Source organism: Nycticebus coucang, chromosome 5, assembly GCF_027406575.1.
Source record: "Nycticebus coucang isolate mNycCou1 chromosome 5, mNycCou1.pri, whole genome shotgun sequence".
Taxonomy (NCBI): Eukaryota; Metazoa; Chordata; class Mammalia; order Primates; family Lorisidae; genus Nycticebus; species Nycticebus coucang.
In genome coordinates this window covers 87,679,474-87,703,090 of record NC_069784.1, presented here as the reverse complement: position 1 = coordinate 87,703,090, position 23,617 = coordinate 87,679,474, and the positions used below count along the sequence as shown (strand labels likewise).

Sequence of the window (23,617 nt, the reverse complement as noted above, 5' to 3'; positions counted from 1 at the left end):
GGAGCCCGTGGCGGGACTCGAGTCGGGACCTCGGTCGGAGGTGGAGTTTGTGGGGTTTGATCTCTCCGAGGAAACGCAGAGGGATGGGAGAGCTCCGCCGAGGAGTTACCACTCCGGCCCTGGGCGAGTGACGGTTGTGGTGGAACTTCCAATCGCCAGAGCGCCTCCCGAGGGCGGCGGTTTGAAACCTCGCCCGGGAGCTAGTCGGGCGGACCAGCGCCGGGGTCCTCCCCTGCCCTGCTGGTCTGACTTGTTGGGCACTGCCGCCCCCAGCCACGACCCTTGGTCTCTGAGGCCAGCCCTCTTGTTGGCCCCTCAGCTTAGTCCACCCCACTCTGTCTTACACCTGGCGACTTTTGCATTCGTGGTCCGATTCCTCATTCACACCATTTGAATTCTGTGCCTTCCCCCTCGAAGGGGACCTCCTGATACGCTGCGTTTTGCAAGCGACAACTCCAGAGTTAAGTCAGTTCTCTGGTACCTACCCTCTACCCACTATCCACTTGTGTGTCTTGAGTATTATGTCCTTTACACCATCTTCAGCCAAATGACTGCGTGCTGGGGACTTACCGAGCACCTAGAGTATCAAGAACGTAATATGGAGTGACACTAAGCTGGGCCTGAAGCTTTGTTTTCCTGAGAGTTGAGGGAGAACCGTAGGAACCTGGACCCCTTGGGAAGTCTTTGCCGATTGTTCTCTTAGGAGAAGATGAGAGGGATAATGTATTGAGAACACCTCTTCTTCTTCCGGGGGGTGGGGGGTGGGATTAGCTCGTACAGCTGGACAGGTGGAACCAACACCCTGTCTGCGAAGGGTAGTTTTAAACCATTCGTCATTTCTTGTCCCATCTGGCAAGAATTCTTCTTTAAGGTTAAGGAGAGCCTTAGGAAGGTTGGGGAGCCTGTCCCTCATAGACTGTAAAGACAGTCAATCTATACGGAAGTCTTTAGCACTGTTACAGAACATTTCTGAACAAACTGATTACCAGCCACCAGTGACATTAGGAAGATTTTAAGTGCTGTTTATTTTTCTGCACGCTGTTGTAATTGGATATGGTTGGTTTTGAACTTTAGGACCAAAGCGGGGTGTGCGTACCTAATTTCATACAAGGAACAACAAAACAGAACTTTATGAAGTGTTTTATCATCAAGTATCATGAAAATCAAAAAGTACTATCCAAGTGTAAAGCATTACTATTGCAGATAATTTTTTTCTCTCACAATAACAGACACCATGGTATTCAGTTGTTTCTCCAAATTCTTTTAATTACCAGGTGTCCTTGAATGCATATCATGAAATATGAGGTACGATAATTATAATTTGTTTTTGGAATATCCACTCTACCTGTTATACTGGTGTTCCTGTAGAAATCTTATCAGATATACTGTTTGGGGAAAGCACATCCAGTTTTCGTATTTGATGTTGTAGAATAAAACAGGTTTTTAAGAAATTTTTTTATACGCCTCATGCTGACTTTGTAATACATGTTATTTAGAATTTTAAATATGTATTCTGATTTTTTTGTGAAAATAGCTTTCTTTTATCAGGTCACTTGAGAAGTTAAAAATTCTAAATTGTATTTGAGTAGTATGGGCTTATGATAACATAATTCCTGCTTCTATTTGTTCTTTTTAAATATTTTTGCTTCTAATAAAGTTCTTGGTTTGAATACACTTCCTTCTTGAGTGACATTTGTTGATTAGAATTAATAAAATTCTCCAGTAGAGTAGGATCAGCTTGTGCATCTTAAAAATTATAATGCTCTTTATGTATTTTGAACTTTTAGTATCAGATAGCATTAGTTTCAATCACTGTAGCATATGAAAAACCTTACAGAGATTTTTTTTCGCTTGGACTAAAGGTTTAGTTGAGAACTAGGGCTTTACTGTAAAAACCTGCATTTTTTTTTTTTTTTTTTTTTTTTAGTTTTAATTTTTAAAAGCTTACTTGTTTCTTAGAAAATAGGGTCTTGCTCTGTTGCCCAGGCTGGAATGCAGTGGCCTATCATAGCTTTTGGCAGCCTCAAACTCCTGACACATTTTTTTGTGGGTGGTTAGTGGGATTAGTTTTATGTTTGCTGATACCAGCAATTTATTTTATTTTTTTTGAGATAGGGTCTTTCTCTGTTGCCCTGGTTAGAGTGCAGTGGTGTCATGGTAGCTCACTGCAACCTCAAACTCCTGGCTCAAGCCATCGTTCTGCCTCAGTCTCTCTAGTAGCTGGGACTACAGGCTTATACCATCACACCCAGCTAATTTTTCTGTTTTTTAGTAGAGATGGAATCTCACTCTTTCTCAGGCTAGTCTCCACTCCTGGGTTTAAGCAGTCCTCCTGCCTTAGCCTCCCAGAGTGCTAGGATTATGGTCATGAGCCACCACATGATAACAGCAATTTGAAAGAAAGTTTTTAGTGATAATTCTAAACTATGAAGCAGATTTGCATAGTAAGGATTTTACACTCTAGATCTTGGCAAATAACAGTTTAGCACTTCCCAGATTTTATTTTGGTTAGCTGGGGAAATACACTATTTTACGGAGCAAGAGAGAAATCATGGTATGTTAAAGACAGATTATTCTGGTATATATAATGTAGTATATGTCTCAGAAGTTGTTTAGGTGTTTAAAGAAACATTGAAAAAATGCACATGAAATACTAGAGAAGCCCTCTACTTATAGTTTAATACTTCAGTTTATAAAAACTGAGAATGTTGTTTCCCTTAATATGACTTAAGGCTGTATCATGTTACATAAATTTATAACAGGCTGGAAATGTAAGATTTACATGTTAAGTTTTTTACCTTTTGTGTTTTGTTCACTTCTTTGTTTTGAAGAAAGATATTCTGACCCACAGATCCTGTAAAAAAAAAGGCTTAGAAATCTTGAGAAGGCCAAAGAGGATGGGGGAGAGAATTAAAAAAAGGCTTGAAGTTAATCTTCTGGAATAACAAGTTTAGAATATTTCTAAACTTTTTAGTATGAGCAAGAATTTGCAGAAAAGTTTTTCTTCAGTGCTAAAAAGTCACTCACAGTTTACAGTTAAAAATCTTAATACTACGTATTTTCAGTTGAAGACTTTTTATTTTGATAAAGGAATATTGCTAAAAGTTCATTCGTCAACACAGACACAATATATGCTATGGAATCATGATTCCATAGCATATATTGTGTCTGAAAACTATTGTACCTAACTATTGTACCTAACAGTACTACTGTTTGACTTTGCAGACATTCATTTAATCTCTTGAATCACTAGTAAAAGAATGCTTTTCCGCTATGTGTTTTCAAAAGATACTTAGTAATGGAAAGTGAAATGGCTGACAGACATCTTACAGTTTCAGGTCCGGGTTTCAGATGAGTGGTTGGTGGCTACATAGCTTAATGTATGCATGAAATTCTTCATAAATGCAGTAAGTACATGTACATATATACCAGTAAGTCATAGCAATAGTATTTGCCTGTGTGTGTTTGATGGGTGTTTCACAATTGGTTTGTAGTTAAAATAGATTATTGTATTTGAGGTTTTATTGGAGACCTTCAGAAGATTAACGAGTTATGGATTTGATCATAGTGTATTAGAACTTTTGAGAGTTTTAGATCATCTAGTTTAACTTCCTCTTTTTACAAGTGAGAAACCTAGAGCTTTGAGAGGTTGTCTTGCCCAGAGTCTCACAGCAAAGATAAGCCTGTAATTCAAGTCTCTCTCTGAGTTTATTTTCTGGTATGTTTTCCTTCCTAATACTGTGGGAGGAAAACCCAAAAAGGCCATGTTACCTCCAGTCTTAATGAGCTTTTTCCCTGCAAAAAATCTATACCAAAATATGTGGAAAAGGGAAAATATAAGGGCCATTTTTTTTTTTGTAGAGACAGAGTCTCACTGTACCGCCCTCGGGTAGAGTGCCGTGGTGTCACACGGCTCACAGCAACCTCTTAACTCCTGGGCTTACGCGATTCTCTTGCCTCAGCCTCCCGAGCAGCTGGGACTACAGGTGCCCGCCACAACACCCGGCTAATAAGGGCCATTTTTAAAAAGGAATGTAGGCTTGCAGATTCTACCACATGTAGCTGATACTTTTTTCATTTTCTTTCTATTTGTCCTCTGTCACCACTTTTGTCCATTATTTCTGATTTGGACAGTAGTTGAATTGGTGTCAGCCATTAGCCTTTCCTTATAGTCTGAGATAAAAAATTGCTGTTAGTGTTGTTTTCTTATAAAAAAAATCAATCATGAGGGCGGCGCCTGTGGCTCAGTGAGTACTGCGCCGGCCCCATATGCCGAGGGTGGCTGGTTCAAGCCCAGCCCCGGCCAAACTGCAACAAAAAAACAAAAAAATAGCCGGGCGTTGTGGCGGGCGCCTGTAGTCCCAGCTGCTCGGGAGGCTGAGGCAAGAGAATCGCGTAAGCCCAAGAGTTAGAGGTTGCTGTGACACAACGGCACTCTACCCGAGGGCGGTACAGTGAGACTCTGTCTCTACAAAAAAAAAAAAAAATCAATCATGTAATATCTCTTTTTGGAAAGCTGTGCATTCCTTGTGGTTTATGTGATCAGATCCAATCTTAATTCCTTGGTTTGGCATGTAAGGACACTTGCATTCAGATCCTGAACCCACTACCAATTTCCTCCCTTTTTCCAAATGTATTCCAACTATATACTTCCATAGCATTGAACTGCTTATAATCTCTAAGACTTAAGCCTTTTTACGTCTCTTTTATACTTTGAAACCAGAATGGTGTTGCTCACCTATTCCTCCTTCCCCCTTGCTTTACCCTTACAAACCTGGCAAAGTCCTGCTGGTAGGTACCTGAATACCCAACTCCAAAAGCTTTATTCCTAGAAGCCATATTCACATAGTGTACTAAGGAGTACACTCCTTAGCTGTGCATCTGTCCCTTTGTTCTTATGAATGTAAAATCACTGTAAGTGATACTAATATGCCTCATAAACTATTAGCTGTGGAGAAATCTTTCTGTCTATAGTGCCTTGTATAAGGTTAGGTAATTATATGCTTGAAAATTATATTGAGTTAAAAAATGTCCTCAATTGGTAAATATACTTCACTAATCTTAAAAGGTGGTGTAAATCCTTTTAAAAAAGTAACTTTATTTACTTTAAAAGTTATGCTTTTAGTCATTGTTTTGGTAGCCTGAAATATAGTGATGTTACATGAGATAGATGTTAGATGAAAAATTTCTGTAATACTAACTAGGTCTAGTGTATTTTTCTAAGAAATGTGCTGCTTTTTAAGACAGTTGATACATTTATTTTTTTGAGGCAGAATCTCTGTTGATTTCATAGATCACAGCAACCTCAAACTCTTGGGCTTGAGTGATCCTCTTGCTTCAGCCTCCTAATTAGCTCAGACAGACTACAGGCCCCTGCCATAGTAGTGCCCACTTAGTTTTTCTATTTTTAGTAGAGCTGGGGTCTTGCTCTTGCTCAGCCTGATTTTGAACTCCTGAGCTGAAGCAATCCACCTGTGTTGGCCTCCTGGAATGTTAGGATTACAGGTATGAGCCATTGTGCCAGCTGATACATTTCTTTTAATAGATATTGATAAAGAAAATAGGTAATTTTGGGGCAGCGCCTGTGGCTCAGTGAGTAGGGCGCCAGCCCCATATGCCGAGGGTGGCAGGTTCAAAACCAGCCCTGGCCAAACTGCAACAACAACAAAAAAATAGCCGGGGGTTGTGGCGGGCGCCTGTAGTCCCAGCTGCTTGGGAGGCTGAGGTAAGAGAATCGCGTAAGCCCAAGAGTTAGAGGTTGCTGTGAGCCGTGTGACGCCACGGCACTCTACCTAGGGCGGTACAGTGAGACTCTGTCTCTACGAAAAAAAAAAAAAAAAGAAAATAGGTAATTTTTTTGAAATCGTAATCTTTTTTCCCCCTTAGGTCAACTCTTTTAGAACTGCTACACTATAGTAATTTATATTCTGTGCTTTTAGTAGCTATTTTATAGAGATGCTTAGAAAATGTCAGTATTTGAATGTATTTTCGGAGTTTTTTTTGATATGGTAAAGTCTCTTTAGCACTTAGAAAATGAAGTGGACATTGATTTATGCTTAGTTTGTCACTCTTGCAATGCATACCCTTTTTTTTTTTTGTTTCTAACAATATATTCTTTAACAGCAGCTAGAAAGTTGGTTCAAACCAACTTTTAATATACAGTAGTTCTTTTCATTTACATTTCAAAATATTTAACAAAGTCAAACTTTCTGACCACAGTTTCAGGTTAGAAGAAACATATACCAAAGTACAAATGCCTCCCCAAAAATGCAGCGGGCACATCTGGGCCTGCAGTTACCAGAAAGGGCACCAGCCGATGTAGCACTGGCAGAGGTTTTCATGGGATGTTGCTTGTTTGATGAGCAGCTCGACTTGTGTTGGAACATCCAAAGTATCGTCATGTGAGAAGTCCCGACCTCCTACTTTAATTAAACACTACTTGTTTAATTAACTGTTTAGACCCTGAGGATGTGTGTGAGTCAGTGTTTGAGGGCCTGGACTCATTCAACATGATCCTCCCTTCCACTGCAGTGCAGAGCTGCCGTCCTCCTGTTTAAGACTAATTTTACCTGTGCATTGGAGCCCATCCCTTCCTGCTTTGTCAGGAGCCTTACAAATTATCCTTTCTCTCATTTATATTTCAGACTATCCCTCTTAACTACGTCCTTCTGGCTTAGGCTGGTCTAGAACTCCTGAGCTCAAGCAATCTACCTGCCTTGGCCTCTCAGAGTGTCTTGCAGTGCATACCTTTAAAAACTATTTTTCGAGGGCAGCGCCCGTGGCTCAAGGAGTAGGGCACCGGTCCCATATCCCGGAGGTGGCAGGTTCAAACCCATCCCCGGCCAAAAAAAACCCCCCAAAAACCACAAAAAACAAAACAAAACTATTTTTCGAGTTCTAAGGGAAATAATTTCTTTTTTTCAGTATGAAATCTGATAGTCTAGAGCAGTGGTCAGCAAACTTTCTGCAAAAAGAGATACTAAATATTTTAGGCCTGTGGGCCATATTCTCTCTTGCCATAATTATTCAACTCTGCTATTGTAGTGCCAAAGCATCCACAGATACATAAATTAATAGGTATGAGGATGGCTTTGTTTCTGTAGAATTGTATTTACAGAAGCACATGGTTGTCTGAATTTGGTCTACGGATTGTAGTTTGCTGACTGCTGGTCTAAAGCAGTGGTATCCAGTAGAACTTCCTGCCATGATCTGCTTCTGTGTGTTCACTATGGTAGCCCCCAAGCCACATGGGGCTATTGATCACCGGAAATGCGGTTAGTGTGAGTGAGCAGCTGGCTAGTAGCTGTCACATCAGCATGTGCAGGTTTAGAGTCTTTGGAACAAGCGGGCTAGCAACACGTTTATAACTCTGCTCCATGAACTGACCTTTCATCAAAAGAAATTTATATATATTTTTTGTAGCTGTAGTACAGCATGACATTCGAAACCTTTCAGTAAAAATGGGTAAATGGCCTGAATGCAGTGGCTCATGCCTATAATCTCAGGACTTTCAGAGGCTGAGACAGGAGCATCACTTGAGACCAGGAACCGGAAGCTGTAGTGAGCTATGGTGATCACAACACTGCATTCCAGCTTGGTGACAGAGCAAGACTCTCTAAAAAGTAAAGTACAGATGAGGGTGTGGACAAAACAATTGGAAAACTCTTGTTTTCTTTCAAGTTACAGGAGAAATTTTGAGGCTGAAATTGCTTGTTAAGGCAAACCTATACTTGATTCAAAAATTGTATTGAAAAGTGTGTTTAGTAAGTGAATGTACATAAAAAAACACAATGTAACGTAAGACTTCCTTGCCTGTCCACCCTTTCACCCTTTTCTAGAGGCAACCTTTCTTGTCTTTAAGAGAGATTTTCTTTTTTATTTTTAGAAGTGAGGTTTTTGCTCTGTCTCCCAGGCTGGAGTGCAGTGGTGCGGTCATAGTTCATTGTAACCTTGAATTCCTGGGCTTAAGTGATCCTCTTGCTTAGCCTACTGAGTAGCTGGGCCTACAGACATGCCAACAAGCCTGGCTAATTTTTAAATTTTTCGTAGAGATATGTTCTTGCTATGTTGTTTGTCTGGAACTCCTAGCCTCATGGGATCCTCTCTTGCCTCAGTCCCCCAAAGTGCTGGGACTATTGACATGAGCCACCGTGCCCCTACCTGGATGTTTAAAAACCCAGATTTTGTGTTTTTAAAGGTTAACTTGTTTATTATCCTAGAATGTGACTCTAATGTTATCTGGATTCCAAAAGAAAGGGACTAGAAATTTTTTTTCAGAGTACATTTTATTATTTAGAATAACTATTAATAACATGACCATTTCTTTAAAAATAGTGTCTAGAACTGTAAAGAGGTAGCTGACAAAGCTATTTAAAGATTTTCGTCTGTTTATAAATAGCTGATAGTCCAACACTTCCTGTAATAGCTGTTCTGAGTATGCATTGTGAAGGATAAAAGAGAGTCTCAAGAGAGAAGACAGGATGTAATTCAGGATACAAGTGTGCAGCTCTTGTTATTTATTGAGGGTTTGAGTTCTTACCCAGAAGGGAATGATGGATCAAAGAGAAATAAAAGCCTGCAAAGTCCTCAAATAATTGATGTCCTTATAAAATATCTTTAACTTGGGCAGTGCCTGTAGCTCAGTGGGTAGGTGCCGGCCCCACATACTGAGGGTGGGGAGTTCCAACCCAGCCTTGGCCAAACTGCAACAAAAAAATAGCCAGGTGTTGTGGCAGGTGCCTATGGTCCCAGCTACTCAGGAGGCGGAGGCCAGAGAGTCGCCTAAGCCCAGGAGTTAGAGGTTGCTGTGAGCTGTGACACATGGCACTCTACTGAGGGCAATAAAGTGAGACTCTGTCGCTAAAAAAAAAAAAATCTTTAGCTTCAGGTATAATTTTGCTAAAGGAAAATGTACCCTTCTTTTTTTTTTTTTTTTTTTTTTGTAGAGACAGAGTCTCACTTTACTGCCCTCGGTAGAGTGCCGTGGCGTCACACGGCTCACAGCAACTTCCAGCTTTTGGGTTTATGTGATTCTCTTGCCTCAGCCTCCCGAGCAGCTGGGACTACAGGCGCCCGCCACAACGCCCGGCTATTTTTTTGTTGCAGTTTGGCCGGGGCTGGGTTTGAACCCACCACCCTTGGTATATTGGGCCGGCGCCCTACTCACTGAGCCACAGGCGCCGCCCAGAAATGTACCCTTCTTGTAGAGGCTTTAAAACTCACTGCATATTTTCTGTTTAAAAACACTTTTTTCAGTGAGGTTTTGTGGTGGACAATTTCAGTTACTAAACTGAATGTGATTATGGAATGGACTTAATTACCAAGTAAGCCAGAGAACTTTGTTTTGTTCTGCAACCACGAATCAAAACCCAATCATGGCAAAATGTTTGCACATATTTGTAGATACTTACATTTGGACAGAAAGGTCCATGTTTACTGGAAAACTAAGGTAAAACTTTTACTTTCTGGGTGGGTTAGTTGTGTCTTTCTGTAGGAAGTGACTTAAATAAGATCTCATGGGTAGGTACCAAGAAATTTGAGGCATAAAGTGTGTTGCTTTTCACAGTAGTTTCCCTTCCCCTTTTGCAATATAATTATTTTAATTGCATTTCAAGAGTGACTTAAACACTGAGTAAATCTTGTTTTGGATTTAAGTGCAAATTTAAAAAAAGTTGGATTTGCGGGAGGGGTGGCTCATCTCTAATCCCAGCACTCTGGGAGTCTGAGGCATTTGGATGTTTGAACTCAGGAGTTTGAGACCAGCTTGAGGAAGAGCGAGACCCCAACTCTACTAAAAATAGAAAAACTGAGGCAAGAGGATCACTTGAGCCCAAGAATTTAAGGTCGCTGTGAGCTATGATGACCCAGGGCAACAGAGTGAGACTGTGTCTCAAAAAAAAAGTTGAACTTTACCTTCTTCTGAAAAGTTTTTTTTTTTTCGTAGAGACAGAGTCTCACCTTATCGCCCTCGGTAGAGTGCCATGACATCACACGGCTCACAGCAACCTCCAAATCCTTGGGCTTAGGCGATTCTCTTGACTCAGCCTCCCAAGCAGCTGGGACTACAGGCGCCAGCCACAACGCCCGGTTATTTTTTGGTTGCAGTTTGGCTAGGGCCGGGTTTAAACCCGCTACCCTCGGCATATGGGGCCGGTGCCCTACCCGCTGAGCCACAGGCGCTGCCCTAGCAATCTCTTGATTTTTGTAGAATATGTAGTCTATATCAAAGTGGAATTTTTTTTATATTTATGCTACTAAAAATTGTCAAATAGTAGTTGTGCATAGTAAAAAACTTGGTCAGTATAATCGTACATAAAATGAAAGGCTTCCTCTTTACTGCCTATGCCCTTGTCCCCTTCACTTAGAGGTAACCAGTGTTAACCGTTTCTGTTTGAAGTTTTGCTGGTGCTACCATTATAACTTTAAATAATATCCATATAATTCAGTTCCTTGATTCATTAATTTAGGTAGTTTCTATTGACTTCCTTGGAGAAGCTGATCAATTTTGTGAAATCTCACTACCTCCTCCTTTTTTCCCTTTTCTGTCAAATTTATTACTTTTATTTCAGATTCTTTTCTGATAAATCCTTTATATGAGTTTCAATTGTAAACTTTCTTTTCTTTTCTTTCTTTATTTTTTTTTTTGAGACAGAGTCTCACTTTGTTGCCCCTGGTAGAGTGCAGTGGTGTCATAGCTCACAGCAACCTCAAACTTTTGGGCTCAAGTGATTATCCTGTCTCAGCCTCCTGAGTAGCTGGGACTACATGTGGCTGCCACACGCCTAGCTATTTTTAGAGATGAGATCTCACTCTGGCTCAGGCTGGTCTTGAATCTGTGAGCTCAGGCAATCTAACCACCTCAGCCTCCCAGAGTGAGTGCTAGGATTATAGGTGTGAGCCACCATGCCGGGCCTAAACTTTCTTTTCTTTATCAATTTGAATACTATCTCTGGTCTTCTCAATGTGAATGTTAAAGGAAGTAATCTTTCCTAGTATTTATCATTACCTCCCAATTTTAAAAGTATGTATTAATGTGATTTATTCAATGCTTTTTGGTCTGTGGATTCATTCTAAAAAATGAATATTGGAAACCATTCAACCACTTTAAAATACTGTAGTTGTGAATTTTGTATACTGCTGAGTGAATTAGTATGTTGAGAAACATGGGGAGGGAAATGTAATCTTGAAGACAGGCCTCTGTATCCTTGGATTCCATATCCATAAACTCAACCACCATGGATTGAAAATATTTGAGAAATAACAGCAATAAAAAACATACAATAAAAAATACAAATGAGAACAGTTTAGCAATTATTTATGTAGCATTCATTTTGTCATTTTAGGTATTATAAGTAATCTAGAGATCATTTGAAGTACATGGGAGGATGTGCATAGGTTATACTGCAAATACCATGCCTTTTTTGTTGTTTTTAGTTTTTGGCGGGGGCTGGGTTTGAACTCACCACCTCTGGCATATGGGGCCGGCGCCCTACTCCTTTGAGCCACAGGTGCCACTGATACCATGCCATTTTATATCAAGGACTTGAGCCTCTTTGGATTTTGGTAGCAGAAAGTAATGTCCTGGGACCATTTATTTCATTGTGTTCCTCCTCCTCTCACACACTGAGGGATGACTATATTAAAGGCTGCTTGAAACAGTGTTCTAGGTATTGCAGCCTATTGGATGGTCTGTATTTATTTTGTTCATTCTTTAATTCTTCTGAGAGTACTCAGCTAATAATTTTTCTTTATATACCACATGTGGTTTTTCTTGGACTTGTTGTTAAGGGTGTCTTTTAAAGTAGCTTTTTCATATAAGGTGTAGATTTTCTGAGTTCTTGCATATGTGATAATGTATTTTGGCCTCATACATGGCTTGACTGAATTTAGAATTATACATTAAGAATAATTTCTTTCCTCAGGACCCCCAACTATTGCTTCATGTCGTCTTGTATTTCTTGTTGTTCATGGGAAGTTTTCTTTTTTCTAAATGTTTTTTTCCTCCCTAGAATCTCTTACAATTTTTCATTTTATCCACATACTATAAAATTTCACAGAAGTGTGTCTAGAATATGTAGTTCTAGTTCTTTTAAAAAAATTAACCTGCCGAGCGCTGTGGCTCACGCTTGTAATCCCAGCACTTGGGAGGCTGAGGCAGGTGGATTGCCTGAGCCTACAATTTCGAGAGCAGCCTGAGCCAGAGCAAGACCCTATCTCTAAAAGAAAAAATAATTGGGCGTTGTGGTAGGAGCCTGTAGTCCCAGCTACTTGGGAGGCTAAGGTAGGAGGATCACTTGAGCCCAAGAGTTGAGATTGCTGTGAACTGAGACGCCATGGCACTCTACTGAGGATAACCAAGTGAGACACTGTCACCAAAAAAAAAATAAAGGCTTGGCACCTGTGGCTTAAGCGGCTAAGGCGCCAGCCACGTACGCCTGAGCTGGCAGGTTCAAATCCAGCCTGTGCCTGCCAAACAATGACAGCTGCAACCAAAAAATAGCTGGGCATTGTGGCAGGCGCCTGCAGTCCCAGCTACTTGGGAGGCAGAGGCAGGAGAATTGTTTGAGCCCAGGAGTTGGAGGTTGCTGTGAGCTGTGATGCCACAACACTCTACCCAGGGCAGCAGCTTGAGGCTCTGTCTCAAAAAAAAAAACAACAACAAAAAACAAAGACTAGGCGCCTGTAGCTCAAGTGGGTAAGGCGCCAGCCACATACACCAAAGCTGGTGGGTTTGAATCCAGCCCAGGCCTGCCAAATAATGATGACAACGACAACCAAAAAATAGCCAGGTGTTGTGGCGGATGCCTGTAGTCCCAGCTACTTGGGAGGCTGAGGCAAGAGAATCGCTTAAGCCCAAGAGTTGGAGGTTGCTGTGAGCTGTGACATCACTGCACTCTACCCAGGGTGATAGCTTGAGGCTCTGCCTCAAAAAAAAAAAAAAATCTGACATTGTTTCCTGTGTCTTTAACAAATTATTTGAGTAAGTAACTTTTGTACATAATTTGACCTTCAAAAGTTAAAAAGAGATATTCAGTAGCTTTAATGTTACTTCCATGTCATCCTCTGCTTCCTTACTCCCCCAGTTTTCCAATCCTGCCAGTTTCTAATGAATACTTTGGTGGGTACATTTCTTTTGTCTTTGTTTTAGGGAGAATTTTTTTTTTTTTTTTTTTTTTTGTAGAGACAGAGTCTCACTTTATGGCCCTCCAGCTCACAGCAACCTCCAACTCCTGGGCTTAAGCGATTCTCCTGCCTCAGCCTCCCAAGTAGCTGGGACTACAGGCGCCCGCCACAACGCCCAGCTATTTTTTGGTTGCAGTTCGGCCGGGGCGGGGTTTGAACCCACCATCCTTGGTATATGGGGCCGGCGCCCTACCTACTGAGCCACAGGCGCCGCCCTTAGGGAGATTTTTATTTCCTGTTTTTTACTTGATTATTTCTTCTTCTCCCTCTGTTATTTGTCATTATTAATGATTTTTTTTTTTTATAGACATAGTCTCACTTTATCACCCTTGGTAGAGTAACATGGCGTCACAGCTCACAGCAACCTCCAACTCCTGGGCTTAGGTGATTCTCTTGCCTCAGCCTCCCAAGTAGTTGGGACTACAGGTACCCGCCACAACACCTGGCTATTTTTTGTTGCAGTTTGGCTGGGGCTGGGTTTGAACCCGCCGCCCTTGGTATATGGGGCCGGTGCCCTACTCACTGAGCCATAGGCACCATCCATTGATGTAGAGATTGTTAAAAGCATTTAAAAAAATTTCAGGGCGGCGCCTGTGGCTCAGTGAGTGGGGCGCCGGCCCCATATGCCGAGGGTGGCGGGTTCAGGCCCAGCCCCGGCCAAACTGCAACAAAAAAATAGCCGGGCGTTGTGGCGGGCGCCTGTAGTCCCAGCTGCTCGGGAGGCTGAGGCAAGAGAATCGCGTAAGCCCAAGAGTTAGAGGTTGCTGTGAGCCGTGTGACGCCACGGCACTCTACCCAAGGGCGGTACAGTGAGACTCTGTCTCTACAAAAAAAAAAAAAAAATTTCAAACAACTGGTGAGGGCAATGAAGAGATCTAGCCGACCTTTAAAACCTAGAAAGAATATATGCTAGAGTGTTGACAGTGTATGGATGTTTCATTTTGACTATGTGCAACAGAAAAACTGATTCATATTATCTTAAATAACAGATTCATTTTCCTTTTGTAAGAAAACATCCAGAGATAAGGGGCATGGAGCTGGTGCATTTGTTCAAGGATATCACCTCCTTCCCTCTGTTCTGTTGCTTTAGTACACAAGGTCCCAAATGATCTTTATGCCTCCAGGTATTGGTGCAGCGTTCTAGGCTGGAAGGCAATGGGGGCTGTGCCAACCAAGAGGAAAGCAAGTGCCTTCTGTGGTGCAGGGCTGTTCAACTGCACCTGATCTTTTCTACTGCAGATCAGAAGAAGAAGAATTTTCCTGGGTCCCACATTAAATACACAAACACTAACAACTGGTGAGCATGAAAGGAGCATGTACACCACAGAAGAACAAAACAGTCCTCAAATAATCTGCAGGCGGCCCACCAGCTGCAGGTTGGATACCCCTCTAAACTTTAGAGAAAGGCAAGGGAAAAACAGTTTGTGAGTGGCTTTTTCGAAGCCACAGTGTGGAACAAAAGGCTTAGTTAAAGGAGTGGAGAGGAGAAAGAAACTTTTGAGTTAATTTTAAGCAGTTAAAACTCAGCTGCTTAACAGTATAATTTATGAATGCTCACTGTTTCCCACACTATGTAAAGACCTTCAAATCCAAATAAAGGTCTAAAATTTAGATGGGTAAATATGGGCTTAAATTTTTTTTTTTTTTTTTAAAAGGGGGATACAAATGTTTTTGTTACATAGATAGCTTTTATAATGCTCAAGTTAGAACTGTCAGTGTGAAGATGCACTTTCAAGCAAAGCCATATGACACCAAGGCACTCCTTATCTTTTCACACAAATGGTAGGAAAATACACAGAGAAATTTGGTATTTTAATAGAGAACAGACTTTATTCATATTCAATTTTACTTTTGATCTTTGCTCCAGGCCAATTATCTAAGGTTCTAAATGGTTAGTTTACTGAGGTTATAAATTAAGTACTTTCATCACAAAGACATTTTCCATTCCAACATTTGAAAAACAAAGTACTTTGCATCTAAATGATTTAAATAAATCTTATTTATTTATTTATTTATTTTTGAGACAATCTCACTTTGTCACCTTGGGTAGAGTGCTGTGGCGTCACAGCTCACAGCAGCCTGCAACTCCTGAGCTTAGGTGATTCTCTTGCCTCAGCCTCCCCAGTAGCTGGGACTACTACCACAATGCCCGGCTATTTTTTTTTGTTGTAGTTTGTCCGGAGCCAGGTTCGAACCCACCACCCTCGGTACATGGGGCTGGCACCCCATCCACTGAGCCACAGGTGCCACCTCGCCTGGTTGTTTTCATCAAACTGGTTAACATAGCCTTCATGGCATTTTCTTAGTTATTGTGTTAAGACATTTATATGCTACATTTAGTAAGTTTCACATGTACCCTTGTAAGATGCACCATAGGTGTGGTCCCACCAATTACCCTCCCCCTTCCCCTCAACTCCCTTTCCCCTTTCCCCATATTCTTGGGCTATAATTGGATTATAGCTTTCATATGAAAGCTATAAATTAGTTTCCCTTTCTTTTTTTTGAGATCCCTATCTCTTAAAAAAATAGAATAAATAATTAGCAAAAAGATATTAAGTTATTCATAGGTAAGTACTATACATGATGTGATATATATTTTTGTACATGTCTTTCTGGGCAAATAGTTTTTCAAGAATGTGATCATATTCTATTAATACATCCTTTTTGATTATGTATTTCTCATTTTACAGTATATAATAGACATTTTCCCATTCTATTAAACTTTCTTTTCCAGCAGTACTGTTCTTTTGTTCCCTGAGGAAAATCGGTACCATTCACATGTACAACAACACTTCCATCAGTAATATCATTAATTATATGCGGTTATTCTTGAGGGTAAAAGTTTGTTTTCTGACTTTTCTTCAGAAAAAGCACTCTTCTACATTTTAATGACTAAGTTCCATATTCATGTGCGATTATTTGTTTAACCTGTTACTACGTGTGCTGATGCCTAAATTGTTTGTAACTTTTTGTTATTACAAATGCATTGTGATCAACAGATAGTTAATTAAAACACGATTTTTCTGACTGGATATGGTAGCTAATGCCTGTAATCTCTGCACTTTGGGAGGCTGAAGCAGGAGGATCTCTTCAGGTCAGGCATTTGAGATCAGCTTGGACCACATATTGAGATCCTGTCACTAAAATAAATTAAAAAAAAAAAAACAAAAAAAACAGCTAGGCATCGTGGCACATGCCTGGAGTCCTAGCTACGTGGCAGGCTGAGGCTGGAGGATTTTGTTGTTTGAGCCCAGGAGTTCAAGGGTGGAGTGAGCTATGATGATCATGCCACGCACTCCAACCTGCCTGTGTGAGAGAGCAAGACCCTCTGTCTAACCTCCCCACCACGCCCCCCCCCCCAAAAAAAAAAACAAATAAACTTTGTCTTTCTGAGAGCAGGAACTTCCTTTCTTCCTTTTTTTTTGTTTAAATCGAGATTCTGCTATATTGCCCAGACTGGTCTCAAACTCCTGAGTTCAAGGGATTCTCCTGCCTCAGATTCTAAGTAGCTGGGACTACAGGCATGTGCCATCTCTTGTCTTGTTTTTTTTGTGCGGTTTTTGGGGCTGGGTTTGAACCCACCACCTCTGGTATATGGGGCCGGCACCCAGCTTCAGATTCCTGAGTTCAAGCAATCCTCCTGCCTCAGTCTCCTGAGTAGCTGGGACTACAGGTGCCTACCTGGCTAATTTTTAAATGTCATTGTACAGATGGGGTCTTGCTATTGTTTTTTTTTTTTTTTTTTTTTTTTGAGACAGAGTCCCACCATGTCGCCCTTGGTAGAGTGCTGTAGTGTCACAGCTCACAGCAACCTCAAACTCGTTTGGGCTTCAGTGATTCTCTTACCTCAGCCTCCCAAGTAGCTGGCACCCGCCACAACGCCTGGCTATTTTTTGTTGCAGTTTTCATTGTTGTTTAGCTGGCCAGAGCTGGATTCGAACCTGCCAGCCTTGGTGTATGTGGCTGGTGCTACAGGCTCTGAGCCCTTGCTATTGTTGTTTAGGCTGATCTCAAACTCTTGGCTCAAGTGATCCTTCTACCTTGGCCTTCCAAAGTGCTGGGATTATAGGCATGAGCCATGGTGCCTGAAAGTGCTGCCCATGAAAGGAACTTTCTAAAGTGAAAATGTGGGCCAGGCACAGTGGCTCATGCCTATAATCCCAGCGTTTGGGAGGCCGAGGTGGGTGGATTGCCTGAGCTCATGAGTTTGAGACCAACCTGAGCAAGAGCAAGACCCCATCTCTAAAAAATAGCTGAGTGCTGTAGTGGTGCCTGTAGTCCCAGCTACGTGGGAGGCTGAGACAAGAGAATCACTTGAACCCAAGAGTTTGAGGTTGCTGTGAGCTAAAAAAAAACAAGTGAAAATGTATGCAGAGTAATAGAAAAGAGTACACATATCAAATGTACTGAATAATTTTTTTACTTTAAAGTGGTCATATTATAAAACTTCACAATGGAGTTGGTGGACCAGTATTTTATTTTTTATTTTTGAATTTCAGAATACAGGGGGCATACATATTTTGTTTATATACTTTGTTTTTTGTATAGATTGAGTCAAAGTTATAAATGTGCCCTTCACCCAGACAGTGTGCACTGTATCCAGTGTTTGTTTCTTTTTTTTTTTTTTTAGAGACAGAGTCTCACTTTGTCAGCCTCGGTAGGGTGCTGTGGTATTACAGCTCACAGCAACCTCCAGCTCTTGGGCTTAGGCTATTCTCTTGCCTCAGCTTCCCGAGTAGCTGGGACTACAGGCACCTGCCACAACGCTCGACTATCCAATATTTCTTTTTTTTTTTTTTGTGGTTTTTGGCCGGGGATAGGTTTGAACCTGCCACCTCCAGCATATGGGACAGGCGCCCTACTCCTTGAGCCACAGGCGCCGCCCCCAATATTTCTTTATTACAATATTGATCTGCATAAAGTAGGCATTTTAGTGAGCTGTATAATTTAATTAAAAACTTAAAAAGTTATTTTCCCGGATGTGCTTTTGGGTAGAGTAAAAACACAACAGAAGCCTTTGGAATTTCATGGAATTTGATCCAGTTTAAATTGTTTGCCTTAAAAGAATTCCTGAAAGATAAAATACCTTCCTTAAAATCACATAGGATGTTTCAGTATCTGATATATTGGTATTAAGTACATGAATAATTATATCTGTAACAGGATGCCTAATATAAACATAGTGAGACTTACAATTGTTACTTGTATAACAGGACTGAACTGTGACTGGTCCACATATATGTTGTAGATTTGTTTCAATAAATAGATAAGACAATTTTGTGAAATTTGCAACAACTTGAAAAAACTCACAAACCATGCGGACTAGAAATATTGAAAACATTAAGAAAACGATATCTCATGAATGCATAAAATACATGTAGATACTAGTCTATTTTATCATTTACTACTGTAAAATTATATACGTACCTATTATAAAAAGTTAAAAATTTTGAAAAACGTATGTACACAAACACTTTATGGTACTATTCACAGCTGAGAGAGATGTAAACTAATATAAAGATACTGTATTAAGTAACTACATAAAGTTTTTTTTGAAATGCAGTCTTTTTTTTTTGCAGTTTTTGGCCAGGGCTGGGTTTGAACCCGCCACCTCTGGCATGTGGGGCTGGCACCCTACTCCTTTGAGCCACAGGCACTGCTCTTTGTTGCCCAGGCTAGAGTACAGTGGCACTACCACAGCTCATTGCATCTTTCAATTCCTGAGCTAAAAGTGATCCCCCTATCTTAGCTTCTTGAGTAGCTGGGACTATAATCAAGTACCACCAAGCCTGGCTAATTTTTTAATTTTTAGTAGAGATGGGGTCTCACTCTTGTTCAGGCTGGTCTGAACTCTTGACCTTAAGTGATCCTTCTGCCTCAGCCTCCCAGGATAATAGAATTACAGGTGTGAGCTACTGTGCCCAGCCTCTAAACAGGTTTCCAATACAGATGAAAGTGATTTTTTCTGGAAAAAAGTGCCACATAGGGTATTTATTGGTAAGGAAGAGAAATATTGTAGCACGTATATCAGTCTTTTAAATGGTCGTATGGATATATCAGATTTCTTTTACCCATTCATCAATTGAGGGGCATTTGGGTTGTTTCCACTTTGGAGCTATTATGAATAAAGCTGCTGTGAACTTTTTTTTTTTTTTGTATGAGGGTGAGTCTCACTTTATCGCCCTCAGTAGATAAAGTGAGACTCAGTAGAGTGTCATGGCATCATAGCTCACAGCAACCTCAGACTTTTGGGCTCAAGCGATTCTCTTGCCTCAGCCTCCTGAGTAGCTGGAACTACAGGTGCCCGCCACATGCCTGGCTATTTTTAGACATGGGATCTTGTTCTTCTTCAGGCTGGTCTTGAACTCCTGACCTCAGGCAGTCCACCTATGTCAGCCTCCCAGAGTACTAGGATTACAGGCATGAGCCACTACCAAGTAAAAATTTTATTTACAAAAATAGTCAGCATTTGGATTTGGCCTGAGCTATAGTTTGTTATCCCCTGATCCAGATTGAACAGCAGGTTGCTATATTTGCTTTCTCTGTAAATGTGTATATGTATACTTACATGTTTTTCTGAACCACTCAAAAATAAATTGCTATTATCATGGCACTGTACCCTTTAATATCTCAGTATGCATCTCCTAAAATTAAACATATTCTCCTACATAAACATAATACCATTATTGTAACTAAAACATTATAATTTAGTTTATTAGACCACTATTACATAATATACCACAAAAGGTATGGAAATCCTTAGATTTGCTCCTTAACCATTAGCCTGTTGAACTGTCTGTATTGCTCTTCCTCTTTCTCTATACTTTTCTTTTTCTTTCTTTCTTTTTTTTTTTTTTGAGACAGAGTCTTACTTTGTCATCCTTGGTAGAGTTTCATGGCATAGCTTATAGCAACCTCAAACTCTTAGACTCAAGCAGTCTTCTTGCCTCAGCTTGCTGAGTAACTGGGACTACAGGACACAACACCCAGCATTTATTTTAAGTACAGAGTCTCGCTTTTGCTCAGGCTAGTCTCGAATTCCTGAGCTCAAGTGATTTCCCCTGCCCCACTATAGCTTCCCAGAGTGCTAGGGTACAGGTGTGAGCCACCATGCCCAGCCTCCTATCCTTTTCTTGATCTATTTATTTAGGTAGAAATCTGCAAAATGTATAAAATCATGAAGGAGGGAAATGCAACAGTAAATTCTTCAGAGTGATGGCTAGAGTAATTCCTCAGGATGGAGGTTGGAAATGCATTTGATAGAGAAAGGCAGAGCTTGATGTGTGTCAGACGAAGGAATTTGGCCTTTAACCTTAAGGAGAAATGGAGTAGTAGATTCCAAATGGAGTCGAATAGTTCCCGCAATAAAAATAGTAAATTTTTCTGATGGTAAAAGGAATACATGCTTGTAAAATGCAAATAAGCAATAGAAAAACATAGGCAGCAAAAGGTCCCAATAATCTTTTTTACTAGGGGTAACCATTGTGTAACAGTTTGCTGTGTAGCTTTGTAGAGGGTAATTCTAGGATCAGCTTTGCAACAGTGTGGATGGTGAAGACAAAGGGGGATGAGCTGGAAGGAGAATGTGATTAGCAACATCCAGATGCAAAGTGATGAGGACCGGTTCCTTAGTGCTTGGTAGCTGCAGGGTAGGAAAGGGGAAGGGTTAGAGAAGAGTTGGAGGGTTGTTGAGGAGCTAGGATTTAATGACCAGTTGGAAGAGTCAGGTGAAGGACACACAAGTGTCTAGGATGGTGGTCGTGTGGATTTCCCAGAATCTGGGCCACATCGTGGTTTCATTTGAACGGGCATAAAAAGGAAAAAATAGCTACAGCATAATTTCAGAGTGGAAAGTCTGTCCTTTTGTTCTTATTTTCCCTATGTGTTTTCAGGTGTATTTGGCAGGGGAGGGTAGAAGTAAGAATTCAATTTTGTTTCAACAGTAAAAACTTTTATATCATCCCCTATTCTTTTACTAATCATGTTTCTCCCTTGTATTTGTTAAGGTTAGCAAGTTCCTTTGAAAAGTTACTTCTGTTTTGGCATGTAATTGTAGTCTCAGGTTTTTTTTTTTTTTTTTTTTTTTTTGAGACAGAGTCTCAAGCTGTCACCCTGGGTAGAGTGTTATGGTGTCACACCTCACAGCAATCTCAAACTCTTAGGCTTAAGCGATTCTCTTGCCTCAGCCTCCCAAGTAGCTGGGACTACAGGCACCCTCCACAACACCTGGGTATTTTTTGGTTGTAGTTGTCATTGTTGTTTGGCAGGCCCAGGATGGATTCGAACCCGCCAGCCTCAATATATGTGACTGGTGCCCTAGCCACTGAGCTATAGGCACCGAGCTGTAGTCTCAGCTTTGGGAGTTAGAGAAAATATATCTGAAACAGGTAGTCCTGGACAAATTCCTAACTTAATGATTTTATATGGTCATCTCTTGGGGATTGTGTGATTTTGGTAGCCATTTAGCCTTGACAACTATTCTAGGCTCTTTTTGCTAGCTCAGCCTTTTTGCTTTGCTTCTTTGGATTTCCTCAGACAGCTTCCCAAATTCCTTGACTGGTCCACAAATATCCCCTCTGGTTCTTAGTTAATGACTTACTTAAAGTTGCTAATTTAACTCAAATGCACTGTCTTAAATTCGTGCATAATACAGTATTCTATGACTTACAGCATTTTAAATTCTTGCTTCCTTAGACATTCAGTATAAATTGGAAAGATCCTAAACAACTCTGGTTCTCTTGAGAGATTAAGTGCCTGGTGGTAGAAAGTGATTAAGTGATGTAGCTTGAACTTCAACTCAAGTCACCTGACTTCCAAAGTTTATTTTATAATACTGTTTCTTCTTTGACATATCATGTTTTAAGACAATACTGTGCTCCTTCCTTCCTAATTATACGTACTTTTAAAGATTTTGAAATCGTATATAAAATAACATGCCCCTCTCTTTTAAATTTAATAGCTAATATAATTTATTTTATTCCTTTTTCTCATATATCAGCTATATTTTGTGGTCTTTTATTCCTAGCACCAGAAAAGAATGAAATGAAACCTGAGATCTAAATATTGAGTTTTTACATGAATAGTTTTTGAAAAGCATTTTATATTTCATGCTTATTTTTATTTTAAATATTGGAACAAGGCAGATTTTGCTCATACTCCTTAGCATATGTAGTACCTTGTTCCTCTCCACATTACTGTGGGAATTAAATCTGCCCAGTGGAATACCTTCATGGTGCTACCTTCCTCCTTTTTCCTCTACCTTTGTCCTCATCTATGCTTTTAATTGTTTTTCTCCTCCTTTTTCAATAATTTATGGTTCGAAGAAGAGAACATACCTTGAGCTACAGGGCCCACCAGACTCCATTTTGTGAAGCATATTTTTCTACTTAATTTTTAAAAATACTCATTCAACAGTAGTCCTCCTTATCTGACTTTTCACTTAATGCAATTTTATTTATTTATTTATTTTGTTGTTGAGACAGGGTCCCACCCTATGCCCCTGAGCAGAGTGCAGCGGGCGTGGTAGCTCACGGCAACCTCAGACTCGGGCTGCGGGCACCCGCTGCCTCAGCCTCGGAAGCCGCTGGGATTACAGGCGCTCGCCGCGGGGCCCGGCTGGGGGTTTCCATTTTTTTCACGAGTCGGGGTCTCACTGTCGCTCAGGCGAGTCTCGAACTCCTGAGCTCAAGCGATTCTCCCGCCTCAGCCTCCCACAGTGCTGGGATTACGGGCGTGAGCCACCGCGCCCGGCTATTTATTTTTATTTTTTTATTTTTTATTTTTTGTAGAGACAGAGTCTCGCTTTATGGCCTCGGTAGAGTGTTGTGGCCTCACACAGCTCACAGCAACCTCCAGCTCCTGGGCTTAAGCGATTCGCTTGCCTCAGCCTCCCGAGTAGCTGGGTTAATGCAATTTTAGTTACTTACCTGTAGTTTGAAAATATTAAAGGGAGAATTCCAGAAATAAACAATCGATAAGTTTTAAATTATGTGCCGTTCTGAGTAGTGTGAGGAAATCTTATGCTTGTCTAGCACTGTCCCACCTGGCCCAGTGGGGATGTGAATGAGCTCTTTGTTACGCATATACTTGCCCATCAGCCACTCAGTAGCTGTGTTGGTTATTAGATTGAAAAAAAAAACAGTGACTATAGGGCGTCAGGTCCTCTCTCAGGTACCAGGCAGCAGCCACTGGAGGGCTTGAACATATCCCCAATAGAGAAGGGGGGCCAGCAGTGTAGGTGCTGGCTCCGTAATATAATTTTAAAAATTGAATTGCTGCTTTCATGGTATATGAATTCTTACTTTATTGCTTTTTTTAGTTTTTCCAATAGTATAAATCACTTCTTTTGCTTTAGACTCAACTTTTGGTCTTTTCATATAGTTGGCTGCATAATATATAATGAATTATGAATGTTGTCATATTATAGTTTGTTGAT

General features: G+C 40.7%; 1 protein-coding gene across 2 annotated transcripts in view; it reads left to right on the top strand.

Annotated features, from left to right (window-relative positions):
* Positions 1–23,617, top strand: part of CDK19 (cyclin dependent kinase 19) — a 187,973-nt gene that overhangs the window by 627 nt on the left and 163,729 nt on the right. The gene's annotated exons all lie outside the window — the stretch shown is intronic.